Source organism: Helianthus annuus, chromosome 11, assembly GCF_002127325.2.
Source record: "Helianthus annuus cultivar XRQ/B chromosome 11, HanXRQr2.0-SUNRISE, whole genome shotgun sequence".
Taxonomy (NCBI): Eukaryota; Viridiplantae; Streptophyta; class Magnoliopsida; order Asterales; family Asteraceae; genus Helianthus; species Helianthus annuus.
This window is the reverse complement of record NC_035443.2, coordinates 23433320-23448383: the sequence shown is the minus strand read 5'-3', so window position 1 is coordinate 23448383 and position 15064 is coordinate 23433320. Positions and strand designations below refer to the sequence as shown.

Here is a 15064-nt window from a genome sequence, read left to right as displayed (position 1 = left end):
TTAAATGATATATTTTTATCTTTATTAGCAAAACGCCAAAAAAATACTAAAAACGGTTAACCCTAACAAAATGCCAAAAATAACAAAAAATATTTTTCCTGCTTAATATTTCATTTACTCCGTTATTGTATTTTGTCATGTTGGTCTGCATTACGCCATTTAAAAAAAACGCCAAACTTAGAAGATGGAACGTCTATAACCTATAAAACTGATAAAAGTTGATCAACACAGTAAATACAAAAAGAGTAACTGAAAAGACAATTACTTTATTACTATCATTTATTACAATAAAAAGTCCCGCCTAAACTACGCGCCAAAAAACTCCTATAAGAGAGGGGTCTATACCAATGAAATTAATCACACCCAGAAAACACAAAAACGTCATATCCTCTAGAAACCACTCCCTTTAAAACGCCACAGATGGCAAATCTTTCACTGAAATTGATCCTTTTTCTGAGGGGGTTAACTCAATAATATTTTGCTGAATGAGATGGACAAATATTCAAGAAAAAGAGTCTGATGACAGTGATATGCCATCATGTGAGCTTTGTTCTTGATGATTATATGAATGGAATAAAGGGTTCAACACAAGTGTAAAATGCTATTTTGGACTCCATTATTACAAATAACATCAAGCAAGAGTTGATCTTTAATGACATGCCACCAAACAAGAATATCACACCAAAAAACAGGATGCCACTAAGCAGCTTCTTCTGAAAAAGATGGGGTTTACGAAGGAAAGTTGGCATCTAGCTAAATTATTCAAAAAAGGTTCAAAACGCCAAAAACAAATTCAAGAAGGAAGAGACAAAAAAGCCCCTCCGCCCTTCTCTATGCCGCGGGACACGTGTTAGGCCAGGATGCGTTCTCACCATTCTCACACTTTTGAGCATTTTCTCCCGAACCCGTTTCTATATATATATATATATATCCTATTTAGTTTATATTTGAATGGGCTTAATTCATGTGTTAGGTTTTAAGTCCAATTTGTATGTTTAGTGTATATGGGCCTGACCCAGAATGACTTTGTTTTAAGTGGGTTAAGCCCAAATTGATTTGTAAGAGTGGGCCTAGCCCAAAATATATTTTATAAAAGTGGGCCTAGCCCAATTTAGTTTATAAAAGTTGACTTAGTCCAAATAGGTTATGTAAGAATGTGTCTCGCCCAAACTATTTTCTAAGTGTGGATCTAGTCCGTAATAGTTTATAAAAATTGGGTTTTAGTCCAAGTAATCTTTGTAGAAATCTTTGTAGAGTGGGCTTTAGCCCAATTTAACTAAAATAGAATTTAGTCCAAATATTTTGTAAAGTGGGCCTAGCCCAATTTTATTTATGAAAATTGGACTTTAGCCCAAATTTAATTTATGGACTCCTTTAAAGGATTTGGGCTTGGTCATAAATAATAATACGTGTATTTTTATAAAAATCTAGTTTTTATAAAAATTATTACTTATGTCACATATGAAACCTTTTTAGTGCATAAGCTTTTTAGAGTGTGTGTGACGGCTCGTATTTTGTTATGACTATTTACTACGTGTCGGCTTGGTTTATTCGTGTCGTTAGTCCCGTTCGTGTCGTCCGTCTCGTTTATGTCGTTTGTTTCGTTTGTGCCATATATTTTATTTTGTCCAAATTTGTCAAAGTGTCCATATTGTCCAAAGTGTCCGAATTTGTCCGATTGTATGTTTATGTCCAAGGATGGACATTCCATTTTATAGTTTTGTTTTCCAAGTGTGTGTATATATATATATATATATTGTAATTTTTGTGGATGTGTATAATTTTGTATTTATTCCTACATGAACTAAATACATAATATACATACCAAAAATATATATTTATGATCTTGATAAATTTTGAAAGTATACATCTTATCTAAAATATATACTTTGTCATTTTTCGTTTAGAAATCATCACAAAACATGAGTTTATAACTTTTGTCCAAAAATTCGTTTAATCATGTTTAAAGACTTCAATTGTTTTCTAGTTACAACTTTCTTTGTTTAACAACTTTTGATCATAACAAAATTTATAAAAATTTTGCCACGGTTTCTTTTGAAATATGGATTTTTCCCAAGTTTATACAAAACTTGTGTTTCGAATCATTTCAATCTCAAATGTCATCAAGTATCAAAAATCATCATATTTTGTCAACAACAGTACTATGAACATGATATAGTCTCTAACTTTCTCAAAAAGTAAACTTTATTCTTGATTTTTGTCAAAAAATTGTAGAACAAGATTTCATTAAAACTTCATTCTAGGTTACTCATATAATCATTTAAAGTACAAATATGTATTCAAAACTCTTTCTACTAACATATTTCATGTTCTTGATTCTTTCCAGAAATGGAAACTTTATTTAAGTAATTTATCAAAAATTTAGTTTCTTGGATTTAAATAATTTCTCATGTTTTTCTAGCATGCATATTAACTATTTAAATCATCAAAACTCATGTTCATAACTTTTGTTGATGAATCTTGTTAGATCTAACAGGCACGTGTTTAGATCTTGTTTTTATACAAAAATAACCAAGATTCATATTCACTAGTATAAACTTCTTCAAGTTCATCCAAAATCATAGAAAAATCATAAGATCAAAATAATGGTTTTGGTTTTTCTTAATGTTTTTCATGTGGGTTTTGTTTTGGTTTTGATTCAAGATGAACTTCTATTCTTTCTGTTGATGCAGTCATCTGTCGTCTTCGTCTTAATATCGAGTCTCGGGTTCGTTGCGGATTTGATCATGCATATGTCATCATCTTTGATGATGACATCACAATGATTACATCATCATTGTGTCATCTCATATAGGACGAAAGATATTTGGTCCAATGAAAGCTTGTCGTTTGAAAGAACCAATGAGATGCAAGCTAGCCGTTTGAAATAGTCAACCGTTTGAGTGTAGCCGTTTCAATGGTTACCGTTTGAATAGGTGGCCGTTTGAGGCCCTCTCGTTTGAATTTGTAACCATTTGAGCTTGTTCAAACGGATAGGCTTGTACTATAAATAGCTGTTATTGTATCATCATTTGTAACGGTTGGTCAGTTGATACCGAAGTGCTGCCGGTATTTCCTCTCGCTGTAAACACTGTTATTTCAATATAAAAGAGGATTAAAGTGTATTTCAAGCTGTTTTTCGAGTGCGTTTCTTAGTTTCCGCCTCTGAAACGTACGAGAGCTCTTCCGAATGACTCATTCAGGTCGAAACCGATCCTACACTTTCAAAATCAAAAATGATAATAAAGTAGAAACTAGTGAAGAGTTCTTACAATTTTGCTAGTAAAATAAAGATAAAGATGTGAAAATGTTGATGATTTAAGAGCATCTAGTGTCACCAAAGTGCTTCAAATGGCTCTTCAAGTCTCACAAGTGTCTTAATTCATCCATGAACCTCCATATTTGCAAGAATCTCAAGTGTTTGAATTTTGAAAAGATGAAGATGGTGGGTGTTTGGTTTGGCCGATTGGGAGAGAGAGGGTAGGAGATGGATGGTTTTTGTGTTCGTTGGAAAATGAGAATGTGTGGAGTGTTAGTATCAAATTAGGATCTTGGACATAACACTAATCATTCACTCAAGCTTCCAACACACAATAATCAAGATGAGTGGGCTTATGGGGGACCCACCAAAACCGTGTGCAAGGAGGGGGGGGTGTTTGTATTTTTTTATAAAATCTTGTTTAATATATAAACTTTATGAACTTTGATAATTTATATAAAAATATCTACAATGTTTAAAGCCCTCATATTTTAAAGTAGTGTGACACTAGGTAAAGCTAATCCACCAAAATTATTAGTTTGTTGATTGGGTGAAAATTTTGGTTCGGGTCCTGTATCGGGTTAAATACTGACACTGCGTTTTATTTATATGAATACATGACAAAAATTGTTTTTGCACATGTTTTATCATCCAAATTGATAATCCAACTTTTTGGACTATTTTTTTTTTTTATTTCTGACACAGTTCCGGTACCAGCTTTGCTGTTAGGCAGTTTACTGAACTAGCCGTACAGCTTAACACAATAAGATTCAATTGCGGATTTTGTGTCGTTTTTAATACCCATTGTATTATTTATGGCAAATAATATTTATTTTTGGGTTTTTGGACAGTTACTGTTTTGTTCTGCGGAATGTTGTACACTTCCGCAGGATTATTGTACTTTTCTGCGGACTTCGACAATTTGGTTTTCTAAATAATAAAGGCACATGTTATTTTAGATAGAGTCTTATAGAATATTTGTGCAGACATATCTGTGTGTCTTGTTTTTATCGTGTCAGACTGTACCACGACTAGTACTGACAAATATTGTTTGTTCGCGTTCCTATTGTCAGTCTAGGATATTGTTTCTAATTGCAACGGATTTGTTATCATACTTAACTATGATTTTTATAATTCCTAGACTTTTAAGACTTAATTAAATAAAATCAAGTCAAACACGCGAAAATAATTAATGTAATTAGTTGTTCGGGTTGTACGGAATTACCAGAATTTTGCCGATTGTCACAGGTATATAATTATGCCCCCTTGTTTTAGTTTGTTTTCAGGATAACCGACTATGTCTGCACCCCACGTCAGTTCACCTGGAGCTGGATCTTGACTACTCTTCCATGAAGATAGACGCCATTCCTTGCTCCTCAAGTAATCTCTCCCTATCTTCATGCCAGGTAGAAGAGTATCAATCGGGTAGTTAAAACTCTGCCAGATAACCTTCCGGTCTTGGCCAATAACAACTAAATTCTCGGTGTCCAGAAGCTTTGCAGTTGCATTCCATGTTGCTGATGGAGAGGGTGAAACCCGAGTCTTAAAGTGTTTATATTATATGTTTTATTGTGTTTTTGGCGATTATGTGTTTCAAATGTGATAACTACGAGAATCTGTGGTTTTACAGGTTAATCGCTTAAATCGGTGAAGTTAGAATGCCTTCTGATGAAGCAGAACTACCGAGGATGATAATCAAGACATGTTACATTACTCGGGACTTGTTTCGGGTCATAAGATAGTTCGGAAGCTCAAGAAGGGCAAAAGAATGAAGTTAGGGGCCTTTGGGTCGTTAACTGAAAGTTGAAACACAACCAAATATGAAGTCATGGAACACGACGTAAGCTACGGTCTAGGGACGATAGCCTACGGTCTAGTGATGATGAACAAAAGGGAGCAGAATCTAGCGATCGTAACCTACGGTCTAGTAGGCGTAGCCTACGGCTCAGCGACACAAAATGACTAGCATATGTGGACCATAACTAGATGGGGCAATCATGACCCAAAATCTAATATATGGGTCAGTTTGGGTCAAAGAATTTAGAGAATGGGTTGTTTTGGGTAAAAGAATTTAGACAAGGGGGTCAAAATGGGTCATTTAAAAATTAAAAACTCTTATCTACGGGTCATATTGGGTCGATTAAAAAAGAATAGCGGGTCGTCCGGGTCATTAGGGTTTTATTGGAAGAAACCACACGGGTTACGACTTGTTCAATTCACCGTGAAGAAGACTAATTCACTGAACATCATCTTCAGTTCATCATCGATGTTATCTTGTATGCGTGACCACCTTCAACGAATACAACTCCATGGAAATCGAGCAACAATTCGCTTAACCGGGCACTCTCTAGGTGGAAGTTTATCGTTAGTAGGGCCTCAGACGAGTGAAGAACACTGAACAATGGTATTTATTGTTTTAAGTTATGAAATTGGCACCAACGAAGTTGACCCTGTTTGCGAAGGGAATGATCCAATTACGCAGGGCTTTTGAGTCTGCTTTGTATGCCCTTGAATCAAACCACTGTAATATAATCAAGTTAGGAACCATCGGGGATACATAAACTGCCAACATTCTATTAACATGTTATGTAAAAAACCGACAACTACAACTTGCCCACAAGTTGTTCGATGAAATGCCACAAAGAGACACTGTTTCATGGAACTCGTTAATCGCAGGGTACGTCAATGTTGGTGCATACATCTGTCGACTTCGTCTTGTATTGAGTCTTAGATTACATTGTATATATCAGGGCACGTTATACGAGAAAATAGGAGAGTGTATGTGTATTAGAAGCTGATTTCGCTCCTAGGTGCATAGCTGGTGATTTCGCCCGAAATCATCTTGTGATTTCGCTTCTGGTGTCTTGTGCTAGTTTAGGCGAAATCAGCATGTAGCTGATTTCGCTTCAACTGGTTCCTATGTCATTAGGGGCGAAATCCCCTCCCCTATAAATACCTGCTGAGCGAAATCAGTTGTAGAGGTCTTGTTTCCGGTAACGAATTGCTGCCGAAGTGTCGTTTGACTTGTAATAGCTGTGAAATCAATATACATGGCAATATTTAGTAGAACAAGCTGTTTACTGTGTCCGTTTCTTGTTTTCCGCACGTAAAACGGATTAGAACACCTCCGATAGACTCGTTTGGGTCAGCACGCGATCCTACAAGTGGTATCAGAGCTCAGGACGAGGAGTTCTTGCCAAAACAACATCATTTTCTGTCTTCTACACCTTCTTTTATCTGTTCAAGAAGATTTCACGGTTAAAATCGGACCAAATTTTCACAGGCTATTTAAAATTGAACATAGACAAATCCTTGAAAGTTTCATTGCAAAATTCGGACTAAAAATAGACTAAATTGGACCCCGAGTTGATTTCGCTCGAAGTGACTATTTTGATTTCGCCCGAAAAAATCTGATTTCGCTCCAGTTAGTGTTTAATTTCGCTCCAGACAAACAAGCTTTCTAATTTCGCTCCAAACAGTTGGTAGATTTCGCTCCAAAGCTGCATAAGAAGCTGATTTCGCCCCAGAAAACCTTATATCAGATTTCGCTCCAGATTACCTGTGATTTCGTCCCAACCTGCTATTTCGCTTGTAATTGACTGCTTTTTGAAATACGTATTACCAAATCATGGCCGAAGAGTTTTACAATGCTTTTGCAACACCGGTTGCACCTGTCATTGCTGCTGAGACTGTATACAGTGAGAATGAACCGGGTACTCATTAGAAACCACCAAAGTTGATGTATATTGAGGATTTTCAGGGATGGAAAAACCGGTTTGAGAATTGGGTTCAAGCCTACAGATTCGATGCTTGGTGTTCACTGCTGAAAGACTATGAGAGACCAAAGAATGAGCGTGGGTTGGAAAAGGGTTTCAATGATTTTACAGAAGCTGACAAGCTGAAATATACTAGTGAAAAGATGATGATCAGCATTTTACAGCAAGCAGTTAAAGAAGACATCTTTGTCTTACTTCAACATAACGGAACAACTAGATCAATCTGGGAGGCTTTAATTCAGAAATTCAGAGGTAGTGCTGATATGATCAAAAACAAAAAGGCCTTATTGAAGAAGTTGTTTGACATGTTTACTGCATTTGATCATGAAACCACGAAGCAGACCATAGATAGATATTGTCATCTGGTTCTAGAAATGGGAAGATTAGATATTCAGAAAGAAGATGATGAGTGGGTTGATAAGTTAGCTGAGGCTTTAGCCCAACAGAAGTGGGGAACTTATTTGATGATTGTGAAACTCATGAGGAAGACTGAGAGTATGAACTTGGCTCAGTTTATTCAGAAGATTGAGGAACAGGAGCTGGATATTCAAAAGACAGCTATCATGACGAATCCAAATGCAAAACAAGATGTTAGTCTGTATTACAGAGGGAACAAGTTTGAGACCACTCCAAGTCAAAGTCCAAAGATTAGTACTGCATTCAGTGCTGATGGTTCTGCAAGTCCAAATGCAAGTACTACAACTCAAAGTGGTGGATATACTTCATCATTCTCAAGCTTTGATCCAAATAGCAGCACACCTAGTCCTCAAAAGCAAAATTCTACTAACCTGCAGTGTAAGGTTACTTTAACTATTCAGAATGGTTAGACCCTATCTCCTGAAGTAGCTAAGCAACACATGGCATCTCTTGTAGCCATGTTAGAGTCGTATGAGAGTTTGATTGCTGGAAGAATTGGTAATCCAATGCTCACAAAAGAAGATTACGACCAAATCGATGCAGAAGAGCTTGAGCTGATGGATGTGAAGTGGTGTTTGGCTAGTGCATGCAGGAGAGATGAAAAATTTCAACAGATTACTGGCAGAGATGAATTTCGAGGGATGGCTACCTCTCCACTTGGTTTTGATAAGTCAAAGGTTACCTGTTTTCGATGTAAAGGAAAAGGTCACTTTAAACGGGAGTGTAAAAACCAAGAATCAACTGGAAGTTAAGAAAAGAGCAATTATTATCAGAAATCAATCTTTCATCAGATCGATCAACAACCTCAACAAAAAGAACAGAAAACTGCTCATGGGAAAATGATTGAAGAAGCTAATAGGAAAGCTTATTTTGGGATAATAGATCAAAGTGATGAGGTTGTTGCAAAGGGATTTAGCTGGGACAAGTATATACCTAGTGGAACTAGACCTGATGTGGCACTTGTGACCAGAATTCTGGGTCTAAATGAAGATTGTCATAAAAGGATTCCGATATTTCCAGATCTTGGAAGTGATGTTGATACGGATAATGAGGAAGAATATCTTAACAAATGTAGAAAAAGTATTGATCCTGACAGTTTTAATTTTTTCTATGCAGATAAAGTTGAGATGCTGAATCAGAAGAAGATTGCTCGATTGCAGAAAGAGTTAGAAGCAGCAAAGCTACTCGCTGATGAAAAAGTGAAGACTGAAGCTGTAGAAACAAAAGATGAAGAAACTGCTGAGAATGTAATAGAAAAGTTTGTTGAAGTGGAGAAAGTGGTAGAGAAAATCGTCGAAGTAGAAAAACTTGTGGAAGTTGAGAAAATTATAGAAAAGATTGTCGAAATAGAGAAGATTGTTGAAGTCGAAAAGCTTGTTGAAGTTGAAAAGACTATCGAAGTTGAAAAGATAGTTGAAAAGGTAGTTGAAGTCACGAAGCCTTGTGAGAAATGTTCAGAGTCTTGAAAAGTTTATAAAAAAAAAAGATAAAAAGATTGCTGATTTAGAGAAGATTAAGGAAGATTTACTGTCTGATGTGAAGTACTTGAAAGAGTCATACGATGTACTAAACAGAACAGTTGATAGGTTGAAAAGAACGAATGCAGAAATAGAGAAAGCAAATGACAAAATGAGTGCAACTTTGATGACAAAGCAAAGCGTCATAAATGATTACAATGAAGATTGTGCTAAACTGAAGAAGGAGCTGGAACTTGAGAAAATTGAGAGTGAAAGGATTAACCGATTACTTTTGAGTTATACTACATGCGATTATCTGATTGATCGTGTTTATCCTACTATTGCAGGTCTTGAAGCTTTCAAGAAGAAAGAAAAAAAAAGAGGATACTGGTAAGACACAAAGTGTCAAGTATAACAGATGTCCGCCTCCTATCTTTGAGAGTTATTCCCCTAGGAAACCAAATGAGGAACAAGTAGACAAGGCTCTAAACATCAAATTAAAGTCTGAAATCACTGATGAATTACCAGACAATATTGATGTTATATTCACAGCGTCTGACACTGATCATGGGTCTGAGTTAGTTAAGAAAGTTGTAGATAAGGTTTTGGATATGGATGAAAGGTCAAAGTCGGAGTCTAAGTCAGATAGTTCGAGTTCGTCTGAGAAGAGTCCGAGTTCACCGGTTAAAAGGGTTTACAATAAAGAATTCCTGTTATCAAAATCTAATTTGAATGACGGATCAATCAAAGTAGCATATACATTGAATGATTCAGACAAATTATATTCTGATGAGGAATTCCCAATAAGAAGTGTAAAAACTGAAATGATTAAAAAGGTTTTCAAATTAACAGAAATTAATATTTCTGAAATAAAAGATTTAAATCTTTCTGCAAAACCTAAATCTTACACTTCAAGGATTAAACAACGGTTAAACAAGAAAATGGGTTACGGTTGTGGTTATAATTTCCAAAAGAAACCAAACCATAATGGTAATCTCAAAAAGAAAGGTCTTGGTTTTAATTCGTCAGAAAACTATAAAAATCAGAAAACTTATAAATCAAAAACAAAATTTGTTTCAGGTGGGAGTTCTGAAGATGAGCAGAAGAAACCATTCTGGAAGCAGTCAAATCAAGAATTTCTTACTGAAGTGAAGAAGAATGTGAGAAAGTTTGCTCAAAGAGTTGACAGAAGAACCCGTTTCAAATGCCAAGAAATTGGTCACTTAGCTTGGAATTGTCCCAAGACCAATTACCAACAACAGGGAGTTTCTTCTAACTCTAATGTGAAAAAGATTTGTGTTGATAGAAAAGAAAAATTGGTGAAAAATGGTAATTTGTTTGAAAATTCAAGTTCTGAAAAAGGCGAAAGTTCAAAACATTTTTACAAACGAAGAGGTGATTTGAGTAAACAAAAATGGATTGTAAAAACAGAAGGTAGTTCTGACAATGAATCTGATTCCATAAAATCAGAGGAGTCTTTGGTTGAAAAGAAGTTTGTGAGTTCCATTCCTGAGGTGAACGATGAAAATTTTCCTCCATTGTCAAAAGAAAATTTGATGAAGAAAGTAGGAAAGGTAGAAATCTCAAATCAATTCTTCGCTGATAAGGGAGAATTTGATGTTGAGAAAGCTTTCAATGGGAAAGTCAAGCACATTTTCGGGAAAATGGTTGATAGGAAGGTTAAGGGTGCTAAAGAGTTTTATAAATCAAAGTGTTGGTGGGACAGATGTGTTCCAAAATCACCCAAGGCTGGTCAGGCTTGGGTGGATGTTATGTTTGATTAAACACCTGACTAAGCCGGAGATCCCAAGATTGTAATCGTGGATCAGGAATCGGCATCTTTCATGTTTAAAAAGGTTGTTTGAAAGTTTTTGATAGTGTTAAAATTTTACAGGTTGAAGGACTACGCCGGAGCTTCCAGGTTGGTAAGTGCGAAGCAGGAATCGGCACCCTGATTGGTAAAGTGGTTGTGTAGATGTGATATTCCTACAATTGGTAGTTTGTTTTCTTCAAGTGGTACAGAGGTTGCTTAATTGCAAATGGTAAATCAGGGACATTAAGTTGTACTTGATTTACTATACATGATAAATAGATGAACAAAATGATGAACCACATCCCCATACTTAACAAGTGGTAAACCTACAAGTGGTAAAAACAAACTCATTTTCCGGAAAAATCATTTTGATTAAAACAAACTTAAGTGTTTTGAAATCTAAATGAGAAAATGGTTTGTTGTGAGGGGGGGTTCTGATTGTTTATGCCGAGTGGATGGCGATTTGAAGTGAATTGATATCAGTTGTCACTTTATTGTATATTTTATTTTCAAATTTCCTAAAATGTGTTTGCATTTTAATGGGAGCAAAGATTTCACAGAAATCCAAAAACATTAGAAAATTTGATAAAGCCAAAAACATGATAAAATAAAAAATGAGTTTTGTTGTATAAAAGAGGAAATGATAGTACATCAGTGGACAATCACGGCATGCTAAAGAATTGGAGAGTTAAAATAGTGATAAACGGTCTCACTAATGATGTGTCAGTAGGTTTTTGCACATTAAATAGATTGTGACGAGATATAAACCTAAATTTCAAACTTGCGTAATTTGTAGGTAACATCTCTTGGATATATGGGTAACCCTCGAAATCTTGTTTGAAAGATCCCTCTTTCTGAGATACTAGGTCTTTATGCTTAGTGATATCTGGGGTATTATCCCGGGACTTCTGCTGTATGGAAATACTGACCTAGTCCCCGGATAATACTTTCTGCAAATGCTTGAAAAAGCGCCGCCCTCAGCAAATTGATGAAACAATAAAATTGATAGTCATTGCTGTTGTAAAAAAAGATCCTCTAAAGGGGACACACCTAAAGTCGAGCCGTCATCTCTCTGCTGAACGGAAGTTCTGACCTGAGCTCTCACGGTTTCGCTATTAAACCCCTTACAGATATCATCTAGGTATACTCACCTGTAAGACTGAATATTGGGATCTGGATACGGGAGTATATTCTTAGGTGGGAACACGCGAATAAGTTTAAGTCTCTAAGACATTAATTTCGTATCTCGAAACAGTTGAACTTTGTGTGAAAATTTAAGTGGACCAGTATACTGACAATCTAAGTGAATCGTTTAGAACTTAAAATGTTTAAAGCCTAACGGTGTTGGTGATTTGTCTCAGAAACTGATATGATCTTCTTACACAAACTCACAAAAATATTGTATGTAAATATTTCTTTATTGCATTTCATTTCAGTTATTTCTTAAAATTCCAAAAAGATTTTCAGTGTGTTTTAGCATAAAATTTTGAAAAATTCAAAAAGATTTTCGGCAACTGATATTGAAGAGCTAATTTTCAAAATTCCGAGTGCTGAACATGACGAACAGGTTTGGGAGAATTTGATTGAAAAGTTTTTCAGAGAAAAAGAAATTTGCTAAATGATCACTGTTAATATCTGATTGTATATTGATTGTAGAGGAGTCAGTGTTGGTGCATGCAATTTGATAATTTGTTAAATATCTTATTCTTGTGAATCTTATGTTTTGGGTAGAGAATGTGCAGGATTTCCTGAGATGGATGAGAGCCAGGTTCCGATACCTGAGGACTATGTAAAGCCAGGTTGCCATTCTGATGCTGTAAAAGTCAGACTTTGATCGCAGCATGTCTTGAGGGGGAGTCTGTTAGAGAAAGAATTTGAAGATGCAAGAGATAGATAGAGATTCTGGATGCCCGAAGACTGATCAAGACTGAAGATGAGAAGACTCGACACGTCAGACTCGTCAACATCTGAGAGGGAGTCTGTTGGTGCATACATCTGTCAACTTCGTCTTGTATCGAGTCTTAGATTACATTGTATAGATCAGAGCACGTTATACGAGAAAATAGGAGAGTGTATGTGTATTAGAAGCTGATTTCGCTCCTAGGTGCATAGCTGGTGATTTCGCCCGAAATCATCTTGTGATTTTGCTTCTGGTGTCTTGTGCTAGTTCAGGCGAAATCAGCATGTAGCTGATTTCGCTTCAACTGGTTCCTATGTCATTATGGGCGAAATCCCCTCCCCTATAAATACCTGCTGAGCGAAATCAGTTATAGAGGTCTTGTTTCCGGTAACGAATTGCTGCTGAAGTGCCGTTTGACTTGTAATAGCTGTGAAATCAATATACAAGGCAATATTTAGTAGAACAAGTTGTTTTCTGTGTCCGTTTCTTGTTTTCCGCACCTGAAACGGATTAGAACACCTCCGATAGACTCGTTTGGGTCAGCACGCGATCCTACAGTCAACCACGGGGTTCTTGAGAGCACCTAGGCGGTTCTAATGCGTATGAAACATTGTGGATTTTTCTTTGATGAGTACACATTCGGTAGTATACTCAAGGGTGTTGGTTCTAATGAGTGTCTCTTTGCCGGGCAGCAATTGCACGCATGTATTGTAAATTGTTAAAACAGGGTATGAACAGAATGTGTACTCGGGGAGTGCTCTTTTGGACATGTATGCTAAATGTGGTAGAGTGGTGGATGCACGGAAGTGTTTTTATTGCATGCCTGAGCGTAATACTGTGTCTTGGAATGCTTTGATTTCGGGATATGTTGAAACGGGTGACCGTTTTAACTGTTTCTCGTTATTCAAATCTATGCATAAGGAAGGTGTGAGGCTTGACGAGGGCACTTTCTCTCCCCTTTTGACAGTATTTGACAGCCCAGATTTATATAAACAAACAACGCATGTTCACTGCGCGATCATAAAACACGACATGTTTTCTGATTGCTCTGTACTTAACGCCACAATCAGTGCTTATTCGGGATGTGGGTCAGTCAAAGATGCAAACAAAGTCTTCGATGGTGCAAGTGGTGAGCGCGATATCGTCTCCTGGAACACCATGCTGGCAGCTTGTCTAGAACATGATAAACGGGCCCTTGCGTTTAACCTTTTCTCTAAGATGCAAATGTTAGGATTCGAACTGGATATATATACGTACAGTAGCATGATAAGTTCTTGCTTTGAAGAAGATATTACAAACCAAGGGCGATCTTTACATGCATTGGTAATCAAAAGGGGCATTTGACTCCGGTTTCTAATTCATTGATGGCTATGTATAGTGGATCTGATGGTGTTTATATGGATAATGCGATAAGAATATTTAACGAAATTGAGTTTAAAGACCTGTTTCTTGGAACTCAATGTTAACAGGCCTCACACAACACGGGTTTAGTGAGAATACGTTGAAACTTTTTTCAGATAATGCAATCTGGGAATGTGGGGATGGATTATTACGCATTTTCTACGGTCCTTAGATCTTGTGCTGATGTGGCAGCCTTACAGTTCGGTCAACAGATTCACGCTTTGGCGCTAAGATCGGGTTATGAATCTAATGAATTTGTAACCAGTGATTTAATAGTTATGTACTCTAAGTGTGGGACTATTGAGGATGCTAGAAGATCATTCGAGACTTCATATAAGCAGAACGCGGTTACTTGGAACTCAATGATGTTTGCATATGCGCAACACGGTCAAGGGCATGTTACGTTGGATCTTTTCTCTCAGATGAAAATAAGAAAAGTGAGAATGGATCATATGACTTTTGTTGCGGTTCTAACAGCATGCAGTCACAATGGTTTAGTCGAAAAAGGATGCACCTTTTTAAAAACTATGGAATCTGGTTACGGAATTTCACCGCGAATGGAACATTACGCTTGTGTTTTAGTTTTTTTTAATAATAGTTAACGTGCCAAGTATGATCACCAAAGTTATATTGTAAAAAAAAATCTGACCCGACCCGACCCGAAACCCGTTCTGACCCAGACCCGTTCTGACCCGGACCCGTTCCGACCCGAACCAAAACAACCCTTTTTATAGTTGACCCGTTTTGACCCGAACCCGTTTTGACCCATGACCCGACCCGACCCGTTTGCCAGGTCTAACCGTAACCTACGGTCAAGAGACCGTAGGCTACGGCGGAAATAATTGAGGCGCGGATTGATTTCTTGGACGGCATATAAAAGGTTTTTGAAACCCTAAATCATTATCTAACATTCTTGGATGAATACGAGAGCACTTAGCACATCTTTGGGCTTGGTTTTCATTAAGTTTCATCACGATTCTTCGCACATCAACAAGATTGAAAATGGTTTCAACTATACTTTAAGCGTGTGAAGATCAATCA

General features: G+C 36.7%; 1 pseudogene; it reads left to right on the top strand.

Moving 5' to 3' along the window:
- Positions 1 to 5856: 5856 nt before the first annotated feature.
- On the top strand, positions 5857 to 14625 carry LOC110931696 (annotated as a pseudogene).
- Positions 14626 to 15064: the final 439 nt, after the last annotated feature.